Source organism: Poecilia reticulata, chromosome 2 (assembly GCF_904066995.2).
Source record: "Poecilia reticulata chromosome 2, P_reticulata-male-v2, whole genome shotgun sequence".
Taxonomy (NCBI): Eukaryota; Metazoa; Chordata; class Actinopteri; order Cyprinodontiformes; family Poeciliidae; genus Poecilia; species Poecilia reticulata.
The window spans coordinates 2,111,952-2,134,870 of NC_088831.1; the positions used below are offsets into that span (position 1 = coordinate 2,111,952).

At 43.0% G+C, this 22,919-nt stretch overlaps 1 protein-coding gene across 4 annotated transcripts in view; it reads left to right on the forward strand.

Moving 5' to 3' along the window:
• The window catches only part of LOC103477553 (uncharacterized), a 67,987-nt gene extending 46,282 nt beyond the window's left edge, over nt 1–21,705 (forward strand). The window contains exons 5-9 of one of the 4 annotated variants that reach the window (XR_014090563.1): nt 11,487–15,927; nt 16,003–19,928; nt 20,030–20,202; nt 20,339–20,497; nt 20,610–21,705. The gene's annotated coding sequence lies outside the window, so the exon portion shown is untranslated. Of the gene's footprint in view, nt 1–11,486; nt 15,928–16,002; nt 20,203–20,338; nt 20,510–20,609 lie in introns of all 4 variants that reach the window. The other 3 variants (XR_014090560.1, XR_001777543.2, XR_535666.3) reach the window with 3 other exon arrangements.
• Nucleotides 21,706–22,919: the final 1,214 nt, after the last annotated feature.

A 22,919-nucleotide genomic window follows, 5' to 3' on the forward strand; every position in this document is an offset into this window, starting at 1 on the left:
GAAGCCAACAGAACCACATCATCCGCAAAAAGCAGAGATGCGATCCTAAGGCCACCACAACGGATCCCCTCAACACCTCGGCTGCGCCTAGAAATTCTGTCCATAAAAGTAATGAACAGAATCGGTGACAAAGGGCAGCCTTGGTGGAGTCCAACTCTGACCGGAAACGAGCCCGACTTACTGCCGGCAATGCGGACCAGACTCTGACACCGGTCATACAGGGACCTGACAGCCCGTATCAAAGGGCCCGGTACCCCATACTCCCGGAGTACCTCCCACAGGGCCTCCCAAGGGACACAGTCGAACGCCTTCTCCAAGTCCACAAAACACATGTAGACTGGTTGGGTGAACTCTCATGCACCCTCCAGGACCCTGCTGAGGGTGTAGAGCTGGTCCAGTGTTCCACGACCAGGATGAAAACCACACTGCTCTTCCTGAATCCGAGGTTCGACTATCCGACGGACCCTCCTCTCCAGGACCCCTGAATAGACCTTACAATGGGGAATATGCCACGAGAGGTGGTGGCGTATTCGTTTAAATTTATGCCACATAGATTGCTTCCGGGTCCTGGTTGCTCCTATTGTTTTTAGCCAAAGCTGCGAGATCTGTACCATGAAAAAGACGTAATTATAATCCACGTTAATTTTTCCACTTGGCTGCTATAATCTGTTCTTGCGTTACACAACGTAATTTCTCTTTTTTTTCTCTGAGATTCTGCTTAGAAAATTAGGCTATGAAGTTGCATTCTCCCACAGCTTTTTGTTTTTGAAATGGTAAATTTAGGTTTGCCTCGACTTTTATAAACTAATGACTCGATTTTTTTTTTATTACTGTTGGTACAGATATTAGGCGAACACTGTGCTTTGTCTGCTAGTACCTTAAATTAATTTCAGCTGCACAATTTCAAGAATATTCAGATTTTAACATGCATTTTCCAAGTAGTAAATATTTCAGTTCAGTGTTACTCAGTAACTTCAGTGTTGTTACACCTCTGAAACATTTTTTGCATTTTCTTTGTGATACCAGAACTATTTCACTTAACATTTAATTTCCTGAGATATTGTCAATTTATTTTCAAGCAAACTCTCAAAAAGAGCTGAGGATTTATTAGTTTTGATTACGTTGTGCAACTAAATATGGACACTTATTAGTTTTTTTTTCAGGTTTGCATCACAACACCTTGTGATGTGTTTCTGAGCAATGATTGAGCCGCTGTGCTGATTACCTTTCCATTGGATCCAAGCACCTGGACCTGCTGACGACATTCATCAGTCCACGGTCTGTTGTATCATCACAACGTGGACTAACTTTTTATTTACAGTACTTGGTTAAATTAGGACCAGATACGCAAAAATCTACCTGCAGACTTTGTGGGCTACCCTGACACTGCAGTCATCCTGGACTGGGCTGAGCCAGTTTTCCTCTCCTCCAGAGTGACAAGTTTTCATCACCAATAAAGACAAACAAGTCTGATGTATGAGTAACTGCTAGGAAGTATATTCACTGTTCATTTCGCTATCCTGTTTGGTACCTACAATAAAATCTACATTTCACAAACCTTTTTTCCCCCTTCTCTGTGTTTACGTTATATCAAGTATTTGCATGTTGATCAGGAATGAGATATTAATACCATACCAGCAAAGAAATGTGAATATTAAGTAATATGTAGTTAGTCATATAATTTAATATACTGAATAAGGCTGGATGATATGACTTGCAAGATTTTTTTCATACCAGACTTGATTTTAATCAATTCCTCCTGTCCTCAATTTCTATAATAAAATCACAGAAAATACTTTCAAAAACCGCCTTTATTTCAATCATCTGTTTTGTGAGTTGTAAAAGGGAGCATTATGGTCAGGCTACAAGAATTTTTAATTGCAAGAATGCAGTCATCGTTACAGCAGAATAAAGATGCAATTTTATAACAATGTCTTAAAATTACAAGAAATTGTTTTAATGAGAAACATTCAGGCTGATCTGACGAAACCAGCTCAGTCCATGTTGTCATGAAGTGGTAGGTTGTGGTGAGGAAGTGGATGCAGTTAGACACAGTTTGTTCTAAAAGGTTTAAACTGTGTTAAACACTAAAAATAGTCATTTTTCCTCAACAGGATGTAATGAAAAATGATGAATTTAATGATAATAATCCAAACGAGGAACAACAGAGAACAGTTTGGGGAAACAGGCATCCACCGGAGCAGACGACATAGATTGACAAGTCCAGAAAACAGTCCCAAACAAAAAAAACCGAACCCAACAAGGTGGGTGGAGGGGCGACGGCGGGAGGGCTAGAGTCCAGGAAACAAAACTAAATCCAAACAGGAACTCAAACAGAAAAACCTTCCGGGGGCCGACCACGGCACAGGAGGTGGACCTCTCGTGGGAGGTCCGGTGGGCGGCGACGCAGGAGGCGGAGCTTGAGCCGCGGTGGGCGGCGACGCAGGAGGAAGAGCTTGTGCTGCGGTGGGCGGCGACGCAGGAGGCAGAGCTTGAGCCGCGGTGGGCGGCGATGCAGGAGGGAGAGCTTGAGCCGCGGTTGGCCGGGCGGAGCGCCGACTGCTGCAGGCTCTGGAGGGCCGGGCGGAGCGCCGGCTGCTGCAGACGCTGGGAGCTCGGACGGAGCAGACACTGGAGGTGCCGCTGGTCCTGGCGGGCCGGCAGGACGGCCGGCTGAAGTCTCGGGAGGAGCACTAGAAGTCTCAGGAGGAGCACTTGCAGTCTCGGGAGGAGCACTAGCAGTCTCGGGGAGCTGCACACCAGCAGCGAACGCAGGAATCTCTGGAGCGGGCGGCTGCTCGTCAGCAGCGAACGCAGGAATCTCTGGAGCGGGCGGCTGCTCGTCAGCAGCGAACGCAGGAATCTCTGGAGCGGGCGGCTGCTCGTCAGCAGCGGACGCAGGAAACTCTGAAGCGGGCCACACCACTAGCCGTGCCGCTTGACGATCAGGGGCTATTTTGTTAACCCGGACTCCCAGAGCCAGGGGAACTGTGGCGACAGAAGACAGGCATACGGCGGCGGTTGGAGACGGGCTGACATTGGCGGCAGGAGAAGAAATGAACTGGCGGAGGTTGAGTGAGTGGTGGGGGTGACGGAGCTGGAACAGGTGAGGTGAATCTTCTCTTTTGTAGAAATTCCTCGTGGAGCTCATGAACTATCATAAACTAATTCTAACATAAACGGGTCATCGTGAAACATGTTGAAAAAAAAAGAAAATCCTCCTCAAACTCAATGCTATAAATGTCCTTGGATTTGAGCTGTGGGGGGCGGCTCATCAGCAGCGAACGCAGGAAACTCTGGCGGCCCAGGGCGGCGGCAACATCGATGCCCAGGGGCCGCGACCTCCGGCGGCTCATTACGGTGGTGGCGTCGTGGTCCAACTCCTGGTGGACAGATCGCCATACGAGTACCCCACCAGGGATTCTTCCTGTCGTCCATGATGGTATGGACTTCCTCATCGGTAGTGGTCGGATCCTTCGGTCATGAAGTGGTAAGTTGCGGTGAGGAAGTGGACGCAGGTAGACCCAGGATGTAATGAAAAATTATTAATTTAATGATAATAATCCAAACAAGGAACAACACAGAACATTACCTGAGACAAAGAGGATAGAAAAAAGTATAGAAAAAAGGCAAAGACTGTCTGGAGAAGAAAATAAAGCAGCAGTCTGAATCTGTGACTCCTGCACACAAACCTTTATAGTATACGCATGTTTATCCTCTTTAATATATTCAAATAAGGCGTACCTCTGCTTGACCAGCTGGGAGCTATCTTGGACATTCAGAGAAACGTAGAACACCCCCAATTTACTGCCAAGATAACAGGCCATTTGCCCCTTCGTTTAACAAAGGGAGAGAGCTTGTCCTGAACTCCTGCGGCTATCTGGGCAAAGAGAAACAGAGAAAGGTATTTCACAGATAGCTGTGAAATCTGGAATCTCACCCGCTTTTATCCCCACATAGATTCTCAGGAACAAACTTAAATTCTGTAATTAGTTCGAGGAAAGGTTATCTCCACAAACCCAATTTTGTTCTTCTGCACTCAGCACTTCAAAAGATTAGTCCTGCCATAAACCAAAAATACATAAAATCAACAGAACAGAATGGAGTATAATTTATTTTTTTAAACCTATCAAATATTATATTCAATCCTAAGTATAAAAGTTAACACAATCATTTTCCAAAACACCATTCACCATAAACCTGAGCAATTTTCTAATACTAACGAAACATTTTCATTCACACAATTTCCATTTGATTCTAATATATCCATCCATCCATCCATCCATTTTCTGCCGCTTATCCAGGGTCGGATCGCGGGGGCAGCAGCTTCAGAAGGGAGGCCCAGACTTCCCTCTTCCCAACCACTTCTTCCAGCTCCTCCGGGGGAATCCCAAGGCGTTCCCAGGCCAGCCGAGAGACATAGTCCCTCCAGCGTGTCCTGGGTCTTCCCCAAGACCTCTTCCCAGTGGGACGTGCCCGGAACACCTCACCAGGGAGGTGTGCAGGAGGCTTCATGACCAGTTGCCTGAGTCACCTCAACTGGCTCCTCTCAACGTGGAGGAGCAGCGGCTCTACTCTGAGTCCCTCCCGGATGACCGAGCTTCTCACCCCATCTCTAAGGGAGAGCCCAGCCACCCTGCGGAGGAAACTCATTTCGGTCGCTTGTATCCGGGATCTTGTCCTTTCGGTCATGACCCAAAGCTCATGACCATAGATGAGGGTGGGAACGTAGATCGACCAGTAAATCGAGAGCTTTGCTTTTTGACTCAGCTCTCTCTTCACCATGACGGACCGGTACAGCGCCCGCTTCACAGCAGATGCTGCCCCAATCTGCTTGTCAATCTCTCGCTCCCTTCTTTACTCATTTGTGAACAAGATCCCCAGATACTTAAACTCCTCCACTTGAGGCAGGACGACCCCCCTGACCCGGAGAAGGCACTCTACCCTTTTCTGGATCAAGAACATGGCCTCGCATTTGGAGGCACTGAGCCTCATCCCGGCCGCTTCACACTCGGCTGCGAACAGTTCCAGCGAGAGCTGCAGATCACGATCTGATGAAGCCAACAGGACCACATCATCTACAAAAGCAGAGATGCTATTCTAAGGCCACCAAAACGGATCCCCTCAACACGCCGGCTGCGCCTAGAAATTCTGTCCATGAAAGTAATGAACAGAATCGGTGACAAATGGCAGCCTTGGCGGAGTCCAACTCTCACCTCAGCGACCTCGTCCCCAGAGATTGGAGAGCCCAACCCAGAGTGCCCATGCTCAGCTTCCTAAACAGAAGGCATGTTGGTGGGATTGAGGAGGTCTTCAAAGTATTCCGCCCACCGGCCCACAATATCCCGAGTTGAGGTCAGTAGCACAACATCCCCACTATAAACAGTGTTGGTGCTGCACTGCTTCCCCCTCGAGACGCCGGATGGTGGACCAGAATCGCCTCGAAGCCGTACGGAAGTCTGTCTCCATGGCCTCTCCAAACTCCTCCCACGCCCGAGCTTTTGCCTCAGCGACAACCCGAGCCGCATGCCGCTTCGCCCGTCGGTACCCATCAGCTGCTTCTGGAGTCCCACAGGCCAAAAAGGCCCAATAGGACTCCTTCTTCAGCTTGACAGCATCCCTCACAGAAGGTGTCCACCAACGAGTTCGAGGGTTGCCGCCGCGACAGGCACCAACAACCTTGCGGCCGCAGCTCTGATAGGCCGCCTCGGCAATGGTGGCACGGAACATGGTCCACTCAGACTCAATGTCCCCCACCTCCCCCGGAACGTGCTCGAAGTTCTGCCGGAGATGAGAGTTGAAGCTCCGTCTCACAGGGGACTCCGCCAGACGTTCCCAGCAGACCCTCACTACACGTTTGGGCCTGCCAGGTCTGACCGACTTCCTCCCCCACCACCGGAGCCAACTCGCCACCAGGTAGTGGTCAGTGGACAGCTCCGCACCTCTCTTCACCCGAGTGTCCAAGACATACGGCCGCAAATCCAATGACAAAGTCAATCATCAAACCTAGGGTGTCCTGGTGCCAAGTGCACCAGGCGCCCTTATGCCTGAACATGGTGTTCGTGATGGACAATCCGTGACGAGCACAGAAGTCCAACAACAGAACACCACTTGGGTTCAGATCGGGGAGGCCGTTCCTCCCAACCACGCCTCTCCAGGTCTCACTGTCATTGCCCACGTGAGCGTTGAAGTCCCCCAGTAGAACAAGGGAGTCCCCAGGAGGCGCACTCTGCAGTACCCCTTCTAAGGACTCCAAGAATGGTGGGTAATCCGAACTGCTGTTTGGCCCGTAAGCACAAACAACAGTCAGAACCCGTCCCCCCACCCGTAGGCGGAGGGAGGCTACTCTCTCGTTCACCGGGGTGAACCCCAATGTACAGGCGCCCAGATGGGGGGCAACAAGTATGCCCACTCCAGCCTGGCGCCTCTCACCGTGGGCAACTCCAGAGTCGAAGTACGTCCAGCCCCTCTCAAGGAGACTGGTTCCAGAACCAGAGCCATGTGTCGAGGTGAGGCCGACTATTTCTAGCCGGAACCTCTCAGCCTCACACACTAGCTCCGGTTCCTTCCCCACCAGAGAGGTGACGTTCCACGTCTCAAGAGCCAGCTTCTTCAGCCGAGGATCAGACCGCCAGGGTCCCCTCCCTCGGCTGCCGCCCATAGCACAATACACCCGGCCCCTTTGGCCCCTCCAACAAGTGGTGAGCCCATCGGAAGGGGGACCCACGTCTCCTCTTCGGGCTGAGCCCGGCCGGGCTCTGTGGGTAAAAGCCCAGAGTGGGGCCCCGGCGACCCGCATCCGGGCGAGGGAAAACGAAGTCCAAAGTTTGTGTTCATCATAAGGGGTCTTCGGGCTGCGCTTTGTCTGGTTCCTCACCTAGGACCTGTCTGCCTTGGGTGACCCTACCCAGGGCATAAAGCCCCAGACAGCATAGCTCCTAGGATCATTGGGACACTCAAACCCCTCCACCACGATACGGTGGCAACCCAAGGAGAGGAAAAAAAAATCCGATGAGACAAAATTTTAAGACTTTGAGTAAAAAATGTCAAGTCTTTTCAAGTAAACAGCTTCAAATCGAATTAAATCCACCTTTTCAATGCTGAGGCATTATGAGGCCAGGCATGAGAATGAAGTCCCAGATTCACCTAGATAAACTCAGATATACAGCCATTCTACAAATTACTCAGTTGCTTTTTATAAATTATTTCATATACAGTGAACCCTCGCTGTAACGCGGTTCACTTTTCTGTTTAGCATTTTTTTTGTGTAGTTTTTTTTTCACAGTGTTCTTCGTCCCAATTGACCATATGATTGGTAAAAACAGTCTCCGCGCTACCTGAGTGCCAATAAAGTTACGGTGTTTAATACAGATTGGCCACTCAGGAGATGGAAATAGAAACTTTCAATGTCTGCTGGAAAAAAAAAGAAACAACTGTGGCCAGAGGCAGCACAAAACCTGACCGGAGGCTCGTTTGATGAGATCCGTCGCTCTGCCGTAGATACAGCTTTGAATCTCGCAAAGCAGCTTGGAGGAAACGCTTTAATGACATGACTGCGGATCACATTAATAAGGCCCGACTGATGCACACGCACATCCGCTGACCTGAAAACAGGTTTTGTTCTTTGGTTTTAATGTACAGTATTTATTTATGCTGTGTAATAACTGTAAAAACTAAAGGTAACTACACGGATTTCGCCTCACAGGTTATTTTCGGAACGCAACCCCTAAGAAAAACAAGGGTTCGCTGTAAATGTAGAGTTTACTTAATTTTTTTCTACAGCAGAAATTTTGTCAAAAAAGCGTAACAGGCTCAATTTCAAAATGTTGTAAAAACTTTTTTAAAATAAAAATATGTTGGAAAAAAACTGTCCATGCATCCTCATTCCAAAAACACATTCACTTAAATTTTCACTTTGTGGTACATGTTCACATTCTTTATTGATTGTATATCAAATATATTTTAAATGTAACTGAAGATATGACATAATACAACATATAATATTCAATAAAATATAAAGACTTAAATCCTATTGTATAGACTAGGTCATCAAATCACTACGTTGCCTGTAGGAATTTTTAATGGCCAGCAGGTGTCAGTATTGAGTGACACAGTATCAACACAGTATCAATACGGTGTTGCTATGAGTCGAAACGCCTCATGACGCCTCATTTACCCATCACTAGCCATCAGAGCAACACTGCAGAAACGCACGACAGGTGTAGCACCCAAAAACCAACCATGATCTCAGCCACGGATAGCAAAACTGCCACTTACGATCACAGACGAGTCGACCACACCCACAAGCCGACATGTAGCCGGCGACCGTAGCAACAGTGGGAGAAACAAAGACGCACGCACCCTGCAGCGGCCCGCCCAACTATAAAGGCATTCGCCCCGCCCGGTGCACAGAGTGGGGGAGGGTGGAACACCATCCCACCACATTTGCAAAAATGATTTAATCCTTAGAATAAGAGCAGATTAGCTTGTTGAACTTCTTTTTATTGCCAAAGACAAACAATAGTGAGTTGTTTAACTGTGAACTAATGAAACTAGCAATGCAAGCTTGCAAGTAAACATCTTCAGTTTTAGCAAGCTATTTTTTTACATAAAGAAATTTATCTTTGAGAATGAACATAGTAAAGAATAGCAGCTTTCATGCAACACTAATTTCTATTTCTACTCCAAAGACCCTGTGAAGTATTCCATTGGATCCATACCTCAGGACTTTATCAGTGCCTACAATCCATTAATATAGTTTCAAATTGCAAACTTTATGCAGTTGTATATTAGCCCTAAAAATCAAAATGATGTTTTCTAACTCTAAATGAAATTCTTTGAATTTTCCATCTATCACCTCTCTTCATGCTTTGAAGGTTGATCTATACAAGTACCACAGGATTTAGATTTTTGTTTTTCTCCCATTGAACTTCTCGTATAAAACTGTTGGTAAAAGAAACTGAAGATGAAACTCAGATATTTCTTTTGAATTAAACCTTGTCTTTATTTTGAATTTAAGAACAGACTTGTGTTTTTGCTTGACTGGAGATGTAATTTATATGAAGGTTTCGTCAAAGTGCTTAGTTCTCTTGGCAGTTTACTATGAAGCCTTGAGATTCATCACAAACCTCTATAGTTTGAATCGCTGCGTTGTACTCTATCGTGCATTGTTGGTGAGTAAATATTGGCATATTCTCTTTTGAAGAGCCTCAATCCTTGGCCTTCAGCTCCTGACACCTTACATTATCACAAAATCTGTTACTATTGATGATGGCCAGGGCTGATGATGAGTTGAGGAAGAATCCTTCAAGTACTTCACCTGTTATGCAATAATTAATTCAGCTTATGAATTAGCTGCACTTGATGGAATTTGTTTAAACAAATTCTTAACATTTTAAATACCAAATGTTTTGATTGCTGTATTATGTGACTACACAGTTGAAAATGTTCTTGAACCTTTTTATTCATATAGTTGATCCAACACAAGTCACCATGATTCAGGACTACAGCCACAAGCAAACAGCTTGTTACGGAGTGAAGCTTCTTCAAACAAAACGGAGGCTCGTTTCAGTTCTTTATTGAAGAGCGAAAACGGCGACAGCTGATAACGGCAACAGCTGTTCGTAACCAAGACAACCAAAATATCAACAAAGCAAGATAGTGACAAAACAGAACCAAATACTTAAGCATTCTTCAAAATAAAAGACTTCTTCTTTTCAAATAAATCATGTCTTGCAATTAAATATATTTCACTTCATCCTTGTAATTATATACAATCATGTTCAATTCAATTAATAATAATCATGTAATCTATGCTTAACATATAATTGTAAATCAGTCACTTATCATACTGAACAACATATAAGTGTAAAAAGGTCACAACACAGCTAAATGCTCCAGTACTTGAGACTCCCTCTGAATATGCTTCTAACTGCTTATTTAAATGTTCAAACACCAAATATACATGAATAGGCATTATTATGCACAGTAGAAGATGGTATTTACAGTCCTATATTTCTGTTGTAGAGGGTAGAGCCAATCATCACTAAGGAAAATAAATTGCACTCCTGTATTGGCTGCTTTGCAAATAGCACCAATATTTGCAGAGCAAGTGTGTATCGTATTTTCCGCACTATAAGGCGCACCGGATTATAAGGCGCACCTTCAATGAATGGCCTATTTTAAAACGTTTTTCATATATAAGGCGCACCGCATTATAAGGTGCATAGAATAGACGCTACAGTTAGGGTTGCCACCCGTCCTGTACAAATGTGGATGTGTAATAATAAAGAAGTGGTCCCCGAGTACTTTATATGAATAGTAGGCAACACCAACACTCACGGTGTTGGTGTTGCGATATTGTTCATAGTTCTGTACCCTAAGAAACCTGCAGATATCCTGAGGTGAATATTGTTGTGAAACCTGGTTGGGACTGATTGAGATCTTTCCAGGACACACAGAAAACAGATCACAAAAATCCAGAGGCAACAAGTAATCTTGAATTATGATTTAATGTTGATTGAAACGGCTGCACAGTGGCGCAGTTGGTAGAGCTGTTGCCTTGCAGCAAGAAGGTTCTGGGTTCGATTCCCGGCCTGGGGTCTTTCTGCATGGAGTTTGCATGTTCTCCCTGTGCATGCATGGGTTTTCTCCGGGTACTCCGGTTTCCTCCCACAGTCCAAAAAAAAAAACATGACTGTCAGGTTAATTGGCCTCTCCAAATTGCCCCTAGGTGTGAGTGTGTGTGTGCATGGTTGTGTGTCCTGTGTGTCTCTGTGTTGCCCTGCGACAGACTGGCGACCTGTCCAGGGTGTACCCCGCCTCTCGCCCGAAACGTTAGCTGGAGATGGGCACCAGCACCCCTCCCGACCCCACTGAGGGAAAAAGGGTGCAAGAAAATGGATGGATGGATGGATGTTGATTGAAACTTATATAATCTTTATTGTAACAGAAATCTAGAAGCAATAAGTAAATCTGTATTATGATTTGGTGTGATTAAAACTTATGTAATCCTTATTTTAAAATGTACTACTAATTAATGTGATGAGTTATGTGAACTTGATTTAAGAGGTAAATGGAAAAAAATCATAAATGAATATTCTTATTCAAGTTAGATGGCAAAGTCTCATACTGTGTTGAAACCAGAGGCTGCGAGTGAGCACAGAAGAAACAGGAAGTGGTGTTGTGAAACGCAAAGAGCACCAGATGTTGAGTGCAGATAGGAACTGCATTCAACATCCTCTTTTACTACTTCAGCAGTAGTAAAAGAGGAAGTTCAAGAGTCGAGTGGGGAAGAAGTCAATGGTTAACCAAGGTGTTTGACGTCAAGGAAAATGTTGCAAGGAGAATTGTGCAAGCAGCTGATGCATGCACAACCGAAATGCAGAAGTATAGAGAATTGTGTAAGCCGCAGATGCGCACACAACTGAAATACAGAGGGTATAAAAATACATGCGAGAGAAGAACAGGTGTTCTTTGTTCCTCAGTGTTCGAGTCAAGACCACACGAAGATGCAAGATCAGACAAGGGCGACGCTTTGAAACCACGGGGAGGTGAAGACTTTGCACTGTTCGAGAAGGAAACAAGATTCGTTTACCAACAGCCCGGGTTCATATTCGACAATCGCCCTACACTCGACCAAAAAGATCTCAACAATACTGCAGTAGACATAGGGGATAGACAAAGATCGTCTATGGATAAAGAACTGAGCTTGTGGGGGATTCTCACCAGTTTGACTTTGGATTTATTCTAAAAAGGATTCTGCCAGAACAAGACAGATCCCTGACCATGGATATTTAAGTTTCTGCTGCCAAGACCAACTCAGCATCTGGGGACGAGTGGAACTGCATCCCAAGGCCTCTCTTGTAGATCGGTGACACAGTATAGGGACTAGAGGGAGGTTTGATTTCTAAATTTCTAGAAATCAAACTTCCCTCCCTCTGACATACAGCTACTTCAATTTTTGATTGAAGTAGCTGTATGTCATTTCCCTTGCTAAAGCTTGCTAATAAAATATTAAAGTCCAATTGATGTGGTGGACAGTTAAATTAATTGAGTCATCTGAAAATTAATTCTTCTGATTAACATAAAATCAATGTTCATGATCCTAGTGAATTAGGGGGCTTCAGACGTTTCTTTGGTTATGATAAATAATGACCTTGGGACTCGTGCCGAGTCTCTAAAGTTATCTAGACTTTAACAAGTGCACGTTATTAATAGAGGAAGAGCTACCGTTAACTTGAGTGGTTTCTGAAGCCAGGCAACTACGGGCTACTTAGATGTCTGGCCCATTAACTGTGAAAGGTCATAATTTCAGGATTTGAAGGTAGTTAGTCTAGACGTATCTTTCTCGCTCCCAGCTTAGATAGAATGTCCTCTAAATTCTCATCTGTAGTAATACTCTGGAGTAAGAGGCTTCTCGGACCCGTTAGGTGGAAAGCTGGTCAGTAGTCAGTCTGAGAGGAGGTAGGGGTGTGGCTGACTATTGCGTAATAACAATATCTGAATTTAAACATTTTGTAGGAATGTTTTCCTAAAAACATTCCTACAAAGACTGCTGCCACCCAACAGCTGACACTACCAAGAAAAGGAACCAGTTACAACTCATGAACTGGCAACTTCAAATTGACCCAATTTGTTCGGGAACATTTGAAAGTAAGTTAGCGATAGTGTTAGCATAAAGAAATAGAGGTTCATCTAATTTTGTTGTATATTGTAGAACAGTAGAAGTGTTTAACTGGGAAGAAATTCAGGAGAAATATCTTGTTATAAGGAGAAAGTTTAGTGTTAAAACAAGAAACCCTTGTTTTAATACAGTTTTTCTCAAATTGTGGTCCCCAGGTCACTGGTCCACGAGTACTGCATGTAAACAACCATTTATTTCCTGTGACGTGAGCTCAAGGTGCAACGCTACAGTTGGCTTACCAAAGGATTGTGTTAAAGGTAATGATGGAAAACTGGCTTAAACAGGGTCACTCAAAAAAAAAAAGCTGCAGGTACCAGTGGAAAGAAAACAAGTCTAGGTATGTTTACATACCTACACTTTGATCAGAGGAAGCTGAGTCACAGCTGCTGAGTGTTGATGTGTCGTTCACTAGTGATTGGATTTGTTTGAACGGCTCTATGTGGTGAGCAGAAGGACTCGACTCTACGAACGTTTCTGTTTTTTATGACTTTGCTTAGTAATAAATAATGCTGCTTGCACATCAACAGCTATTGTTATTTGTATTAAATAAAATAAAAATAATTATATAATTATGCACAATAAGTAAATGTCATTGATAGAAATGGGTTAATTATTTTTATATTTAATGATGCAGAAAATGATTTTTTGTTTCTGTTAAAGCAATTCAAATCTAGTTTTCTTTAATTGTGCTTCTAAATCACAAATAGCCCTAAATGTTATTAATACACACAAGACTGTTGTAAAGGCTTGTGTGTGTGTTTTTGTTGACATCACTGGAAAGCTTAGAAACTTTCAGAATCTGTAAATAAGTCAAAAAGCCCAAGTAGACGTGTCCATGGCTTTGCTGTGACCAGTCACATTTACCAAACAGCACAACTCTTTTCATTAGGATGAACAAAGAATACAACAATATGTGAGTTAAGAGACTAATATTTTCATTTCAGGTTGAATTATAAGTTGTGTTATTGTGGGGGTAATTTCAGGTTAGGTGGTCCATGAGTGTTTGTTATATGGGTGAAGTGGTCCCTCTGTCTGAACAAGTTTAGGAAACACTGTTTTAACAAAATACATTTGTTTTAACCTGAGTTTTATATGTCGAAGGTTTCTTGTTACTTGCAACAGAACAAAGAACAAAGAACACTAAGAATGCTTACATTATTACGCCCTTTACTGCGCATGTGAGACACTTCAGGTCGTTTGTCCATTCACACTGCAGAACACATACAGGTCGCATTTAATTGGAAGTGTGAACGGCCATAGCAAAAAAATCCAATTAGACAAAAAATTGGAATTGGGTCACTTCAAGCTGCAGTGTGAACGCAGCCTTAGATGCATGTACACACAGATGCACATCCGTAGCAACGGAGAGGATAGAAGTGACCTTGGTCCAGCTGGGGGGCTTCAGCAGATGGAGGGAGGAGGCAGAGGGTTCTGGCACATTACTCTGGACCACATAAACGCTTACATTTACACTCATGGACAAATGCTTTAGCTACTGGGGTGACATTGTTCGCATCTCAGCAAGTGCTGCACTTCGTTCAGACACAGTTTGTTTAGCCAGGAAATCCAGGCACAAATGTTCCAAGTTCAGAATCCCAATGTCTTTTGTTTTAATTTTCATAAATCATATTTTAGGAAAACGGACAATGTTCGTAACAGATGGAAGCTTAGACATCTGTTCAAGCCATTTTCTTGTTGTTTTCCCCTTTATTTCCTTTAACAGATGCACATCAAATCTAGAATAAAAGTTGCCAATGGAAAATTGTTTGGGTGACAGAAGAATTCATAAAAGGCCATTTGGTCCCGCTAATTTGCAACATTTATGTGGGACAATTTCTAAGGAGGCTGAGCGCAAGGGATTGAAATGTGTGACTACATATGTCCCTCCAGATTGGGACAGCGCATTAAAAAAACAGCAGCTAACAAGACTAGAAGGTAGTGCAGCGCAGCGGGAGGGGGGAGCACGAAGAACAGGAATGAGAGGAACATTTGTGAGGCTACGACTCTCTGGAAGGGGAAAACTACCAGCCCACCTGTCTGCCCGGCTGCCAGCTGCACCACACAAATTTGTGCACAGAAGTCTGATGATGCACACACGCTCATATCAACAACAACACACATGAAGTATGAAGATAGAGAGCAAGAATGATTTTATTACATCCGTAAACTTTATTTTTCAAAAAGTTGATGTGTGGAATTAATTACTGCAATTGGCTAAAGATACGTTTCCTGATTCTAACTTAGAAGATGGAGCTTTTACAGTAAATACGGCAGACCTCATCAAGGTATTAAATACCACAGTCTTCATCAAAGACTACATGTTGAGAACGGGATATTTTTCTACCTGTTGCTCGTTGTTATCTCGTCTCCCCAGGTCCATTATGGTCATGTGTAAAAGTGAAACTACAAAGACAACAGTCACTGTTAAACTTCACAATCAACCAGAATTTATTCAAACAATCAAATGCGTAAAATTACACCAACAGCTCAACATAGTCATCAGATACCAAAGCCAGAAAGGAAACACCTTAGATAAAAATGCAAAATACAAAGTCTTCGGAGACCACTGTGTGTGTTAAGAAGAAAAGACAGCTCCACCCCAGTGGTCTGACTAGCTGTGTTAGCTCAATTACTTTTATATCATACAGGTTTTTACTATCTGATGCGTTCTGATGTATAGCCCGTAATGATCTGTTGCTGTTTGCATGCCGGAGACCATGCAGGTCTCTAAGATCATGGGATGAAACTTCCCACTATTTAAGCCACCATTACCACGTACTTTACCAGGGTAGGAAAAATAGATGTGCTTATTTCATAGTGAAACATTTTACTCAAAAAAAGTGGGGTCGAATTTTATCCGCTATCCATGATTTTTCATTCTTTCAAACTGGTTCCTGAACCGCACAGAACTGACCTGACCTCTCCTCTTATCTGGTGCATCAAACAGCAGATTTTGATCGCAAAAATTAGCATGTTATAAGATCTTCAAACTTGTATAAAACATACATGAGCAATTTCAGTACTAAAAATCTGCTGTTGTATTTTCTGATTCGCTACTTTGGTTATGTTGGGCACTGGAGTCTTGGCCTTGTGGGGTGGTGTTCTGCTGTTTTTCCACCAGGAAGAGCCAGGAGGTTGCTGCCTGGAGGGTGTGTTCCCTGCACACCTGCATGTAATCGGCGTCATCTACTCGAGCATAAGAGGAGTGGGCAACCAGTTCTCCAGCGCCTGAGTGTTTGCCTGTAATGATCATTAGCTCAGTCTTTGAGTTTTTTCTCAGTGTTTTGCTCCTGACCTTACCTCTGACCTCCTTGCAGGATTTCCCTCGTCGCGCCGTGGGGGTTACCCACAGTGTTGCTCGAGTCCCTCAGTTTTGTGACCTAAGACCTCCTCAAGAAGATTCTTCTGGTTTGTTCATCCATAACTGGCGAATACCCGCTCGGTCTGCCGATTGATTACCTGCCCGCCCTCCAACGTACTACCACCATCATCCTCCAGTGACCTCCGTACTCCTCCAGTCATCTGTACCTGACCGGACACCTCGAACCCCCAAGCTCCAGTGAACTAACTTCCCCTCCCTGGCAGAACATCCTCATCTCACCTAGTAAGCTAAATCAGTCGTCACACTTTCTCTTTGAAATCGGTCGTCTTACCTCTCCACTCTCCCTGCCTTCAGAACAAAGACGATCCAGATCCTGTGGTTCCATACAAGAAAACTCACCTCACACATTCATTGCTCTTCTCTGAAATAAACTTTATTTAACTGATTTCACCTCCTCCTGTATGTATTTTGCATGTGGGTCAAGCGAGTTGCACCCATTATGACAGGTTATAATGAACTAAGAGATTTTTTGAACTAAGAGAGATTGATCCTGGTTGGATCCCCTATGATGGTATGTCGTCATAGCCTGACGTCATCTAAGCCCCACCCCCTCAGAACAGGAAGTGCCTTTTTTCATTGGAATGCTCCATCTCTGGCTTGCTCGACCTAATGAAGATGATTCTTTGTTGGATGACAGATAACAAGTTGGTCTCACTTGCTTTAAAGCGCCAAGAGTTTTCAACAAAGGGCATGGCAATGGCGGCATGGCAAAGTGACCTGTAACGCCGTTGTTATTGCGCAACACCTCCCTCCCCTTCTCTCTCAGTCTACTTCCCCTTCTCAGAGGAGGGAGATGTGCAGCCAGCTCTCCATCTAACGGGTAATTTGAGTTTTCTAAATCATGGGATTTTACCCTGTTCAGAACTGAGTAAACTCTGTTTAAGCTGGCATCGAGAAAGACTAGCCTGGTTTCTAACGACCTCCCCCTCCAGATGTCCCACCCTTCTTCACCTTGTGAATTAGCCAGATTGAGCAGCCTGCAATCAACTAGTTTCACAGAGCACACCTGTTAACGGTCGCACTTTCTCTTTATTACAACTTGCACTTGTTACTGAAGCAGGTTGGTTTTAGTGACTCGGGCGAGTCTCAAGGGTGTTGTTTTAGTTTTGGCTAAAGGCAACCTATAAAACATTTTCTACTTTTTCCTCCCAGAATCAAACTTCATAGCTATTTTATGACCATCAAAGAACTTTAAGGTGACTCATTAATTGAATGTCCACAACATCTTTTAGATTTTCTTAATGCTAATTATTTTATTAGTAAGGCAATTTTGCAAGGGTCAGTACAGCTTAATTCAGTAGCAGAAATAATCAAATAAGTAAAATCAATAATCTAGCCTATCTTTCCCTAATGCTGACACTGAGAACTAAAAGAGGAAAACTTTGAGAGAGATGGACGGAGTTTGGCATTTTGAACCCCAGAACTGGCCTGATGATGAAGAAGGTGTTGTTGCAGCAGCAGGAGGCTCCCAGTACAGGAAGAGTACTGACTTAGAGTGGCAGGTCTCGGGCCTCAGGGTAACTTCCTCATGCGTGTAGCGGTCCTCAGCTTATTGTCTTGCAGCTGTGTAGCTCCCTTCTCCTCGTCCCACGATTTTCCTGGTCCCACGGAAGGAACACACCAGTTCTTCCTCTTTGCCTTTGTTCTTTGCCTTTGTCTTTATCTTCATCTTTGCCTTGGTCTTTGTCTTTGGGGGTCTAAACCCAGCTGATGTGAGAAGTGCAATCTGACGCCACTTGTTGCGGGGCAAACGGGTTGGTCCCCATGTGCAGAACAGTCTTCGGCTCTGTGGCCCTTCTTCAGCTGCAGAGTTCTTTGTCCATCTCGATCTTGGCTCGAAGCTGCCTGAAGGATCCAACCAAAGATTCCTCTTTTGCACCCACCTTATAAAGGGTTTATCCACCTTTTGGTGTGTTTGCATTGGCTAGCTTTGTTGCTGTGCCTGTTTCATTGGCTGACTGCTTGGACAGATCATCTCATATCCATCACCTTGGAGACCTCATGACATGATGTCTGTTCTAATGTCCCCGAGTTGCTCAACAGTCCTCCTACCTCTGTTGCTTGCCCAACCTTTTCTTAGGAAAGTGGAAGTTTAGCAATAAGGCCTTGGTTACCTCCGCTCTCCTATCAGTTCCTCTTTCCCCTGACTTTTCACCTACCATCTACCTCCAACACAACATCTGTCATGATGGGTTTGAGGTTCTTGACCCACATGCAGAAACATTCAGAGGCAAATGGGTCTAGTTAAAGGTTTATTTACAGCTCTGACAAAAAGAACACAAGATATCACAGTCAAAGGGAGATCTACTTCGGTCCAGGGTCCGGGGATACTGCACACAGGGAGAGAGCAATGGTGAGTTCAAATGCGGATGGGAATCTTCAGTTCTAAGGAGACTCTGTAAGTTCTTACTAGTGGTGACTGGAGAGCGAGCGGGGAGAGGCAAGCGGATCCGGGTAGGCGAGGCTATTTCCAGGTTGTAGGCTGACCAGGTGGTTCGCAAGGCTGAAGGGCAGACAGGTTGGTCTTTCCCGCTAGACCGAGAGGGAATGGTGCAGGGGCGGCAGGAGAGGATTCCTCCGAACTCGGGTAACACGAAAGGTTCCAATGAAACTTGCAACGACCTAGGGAGGATCCACAAAGACAGGTTAGGTCGCAAAGAGGCTATGAATTAAAAAAAACAGGCTGCTAAGCAACTCTATGAGGGCTCTGTGCTGGCAAACACTCTGGCGAGGAGGAACTGGCCGCCTGCTGCTCATATACTCCTCACGGTGATGATCATTTCTTGCAGGTGCGTCAACTGAGACCCGTTGGCCCACCTTCTGAAAAGATGTAGCCACAAGGAGCCCTCTGGTGGATAAACCTGGAAAAAACACAACTACCCCAGCCTGGTCCCCAACAACATCAGTGACCTTTAATTACAGTTACAACATTTTACACCTTTTCAAGTTCAATGTCAAAATCACATTTATCATCTTTTAGTTTCTCTGATTTAACATTCATTTATAATGTTATAATAACCATAACTTATTAGTTACTCTTATTATAATCATAATGTGAGTTATTGCAGACATTTCTGAAAAGATACCGAGAATATCCATTATTCTAATTATCTGATACCATGTTACAGTTACTTGTTTCACCTTTAAGTACTTCCACAAGTGTAAGAGTAAGTGTAAATATTCTTATAATCAAACCAACATCAACCACTGGTTAAACCAATATTAATTATTGGCCCAATTATAAGTCATTATTATTAATGTAAGTATTTTACTTTGGGTTTTATCCAATTACTCAAAATGTTTAGATTTTATTCTTTAAAACTTTAATGCTTTAAAATAAGGAATGGTCTGAACTATTTTTATACTGATGCAAGATAGAAACTTTCCCTTTCCTCAGAAAATCAGCTCTTCCTGTTCCATGACTCTCTTTCTGCCTGACTATGATTTTTTATGATTAAATAGAAAAAAGTAGAATTAAAGCAAAGTTTGCAGGACACAATAACAACAAACACAACCAGATCAATTTTATTACCGTCTGACTCTACTGTTGGGTCTTGATGTCATTTTATTATTACTATTACACTAAAATCTCCAGCATGGGGAAGTGGGATGAGCTCGACTTTTCTCAACGGTATACATGGAGTGCTGCTTAGTGCTCTTAGATAGGGTATGAGATATTTGCATAACCCTTGTTCTTTTCAACAAAGGCTGGCCAACAAACAATCACTTTTTCCCCATGGATGTAACATGCAAGTCCTGGCCATATCATGAAAACTAACAAAAAGCTGTCCTGAGCTCCAACACCTGCTTAAAATTAAGCCATTTCTCTCAATTTTCCATGGCAAAGCCCATTAATGTAAGGTAAGGAACACTGACCAGGCATTGAATAACCTTGCTGGTACATACTGCTTAAACATCTTTGACACAGTTGATGTTGTTTGTGCATGTTTGTGCAAACACAGATGTACACAAAGCTTGTGCCAAGGCTCATTGCAAGATCAGAAAGGAGAAAACATCTTAGCATTGGCTTTAGAAGATGTTGGTCACTTGAAGACTGATACAGACACAGACGTTCTGTCTTTGGAAGAGATCCTGTCCGGTGAGACAACATTGCCATGGCAACAATCACACAGTGGTAAGTAAACATACACTAATATGTTACTGTCATCATACCTGACAGATAATGTGACTAGATACTCCAGATGTTGACCTAAACTTACAAATTTAAACTTTTACTGAGTTGATTTGTCCTTTTCATAAATGCATTTCAGACTCTGTCAGTTTTCACACAAAAACAAGGGCAATCGATGACATCATGATAGTAAAGAGACTGGAAGAGGAAAAGAGGATCCTTGTTGATGGATCATCATTGGAAATCTCTGTCATCCTATGAAGACACTCTAAAGGAGTTTCCAGCCTATTATCGGGAGGTAAATTTAAAAGTATGTTTTTAAGTAATGCATAATCATACCAAAAGTTAAAGCATCTAAATTTTGTATTTTTATTTATGTTCAACTATGTCCTGTGCCCTAACTGACGAAGGTCCAAGAGGTCTCCAGAGCATCATCCTCAGAGAGCTGCAGCACCAACAGATGAAGCTGCAGGCAACAGAGTATTATCTACAGCAGGGGTGCCCAAAGTTGGTCCTGGAGGGCCGGCATCCTGCATGTTTTAGTTCTCTCCCTTGTTTAACACACCTGCATCAAATGATGGCTCGTAAGAAGCCTAAGATGAACACTGACAAGCTGAAAAGGTTGTTACTACCACCAGGGAGAGAACTAAAACATGCAGGATGCCGGGCCACTTGGACCGACTTTGGACACCCCTGATCTACAGACTTTATCAGGAGCAGAGAGTGTTACCTTTGACGACGACTTCAGTAGTGACTGATAATAGTCTGTAATCATTTGTGAATGTACTGCTGCAAAGATCTACACTGTCACACCATTGTAGATCTTTAGATCTTTGCAGCAGTACATCTTTGTCAGTGACACAAACACACACACACACACGCACACACGCACACATACACACACACACACACACACACACACACACACTGTATATATATATTAGTTTGCTCATAAGTCACAAAGAGACAATACAATTTGTTCTTGTGCTTTCATGTTTCCAAATGGATAGTGTTTTATCTTATTGATTCTTTTTTTTTAAATAGTTAATTTGTTTGTGTCTTTGTACTTTCTAAAAGGGCTTACTAGAGTTGTAATTGCTTCCGCAGGCATGTCATTGAGTGTGTTTCTTTTTCACTTATGTTTCTGCACATCTAGTGAATTTTCTAGGTAATAAGAGAAATTGTAGTTAATTTAATAGTTTGTTACTATTTTTACTTGAAGTGGAATAATAACACTTGTGCTTATGTTGAGCAGTTAAAAATGGCAACAATACTACGTTAAGAGGTCTCAGTGATTCTGTAGTAACTAGCATAACCAAGACATCTTTTTGGATCTTCTACTTTTATTTATTTTTTTTATTAATATGTGCAGCTCTGACTTATTTCTTAATCCAAAGAATGCACAAAGTGTGTACTGGTGGAACAATTTCTTATCCTTGCTCAATTGAATGCAGTTCAGTTTGTCTGTCAATGTCTTTATTAAAAAGAAATAAGTAAAATAAAATTTCAGTACTTGTCAAAGTGATCTTTTAATGCGATATTCAGGTATAATTTTGTTTAATGACATGTATTTATACAAAAATCATAAAGGCATGATTTTATAAACAAAACAACATCTAATTTAGTGGATTCTTCAGGACATGTTCTATATCCATCAGCTGATGACAAGTCAGTAATGAAGCATATTAAAATGTTGGACAAACAAGAAGTGGTTTCAAGAAATTGTCAGAAGAAATAAGTTGTTCAGCTTTTAGGTACTCTTTAAGGACATATGAAAATTATAATTGCCTACATAGACCTAGCGTGATTAAGCATGTCTATGTTCAACAGTTGACAATTGAAAAAAGAAGCCAACTAAGGTTTGGTAGAACAACTTGCTGTCGGTGTCATTTAGTTGAAATGCTTCAGATTTGGACATGACTTCTTTTTTAAAACAGAGGGTCCCAACTTAGTGAAATAATCTTAATGAAATGTACAACATTAACTTGATATTGGATGCATTTACAAACCAAAAGGGGGAGACCTCTATTTCAACTACAATAATTAGATGGACACAACTTAACTTAGATTCTCTTTAGGCCTTTTTTCTGCAAGCTTATGAAATGATGAAATAAACCACAGAGGCCTGAAACACCATCAGGCCCAGTACAGTACTTCCATAAAGCATTTGAAGATGAAGCTATCTCTACCATTCAATTTGAGATTAGTGATGGAGTTCAGGTTAACCCTAACCCCAATCTAACCCTAGATTGTTTTACACAGTTTAACATAGTGCTTTTCTCCTAGAGAAACATGATGTCAATCGAACATAATTTAGATTACTATGCTAACGTAGTTCAAATTACAGTAGACTCAAACTGATTCAATATTAATTTACTAAACTGTATTGTTGAAGGACATCAATCTGGGTTTCCTGGGCATACACAAAATAAGCTGCAAACTTTAACTTAAATAATTAACCTTAGACAGGTAGACATGTTATTCAAAATACTTCTCCATAAAACTTTTTTTTATGTGTAAATCCTGATTACATTGAATAAAACACATAACAAATAGCTTCACACACTTCTGCAAGAGTGCAGGAAACGAATCTGTTACACAGTTTAACCTTCATACCTTAAAGACAATACACAGGGCAAACTTGACCAGCCTACAATGACGGCCAGCTTTTCAGGCAAAAAGTCTTTATAAATCTCATTATGACTCTTTCTGTATCAAAC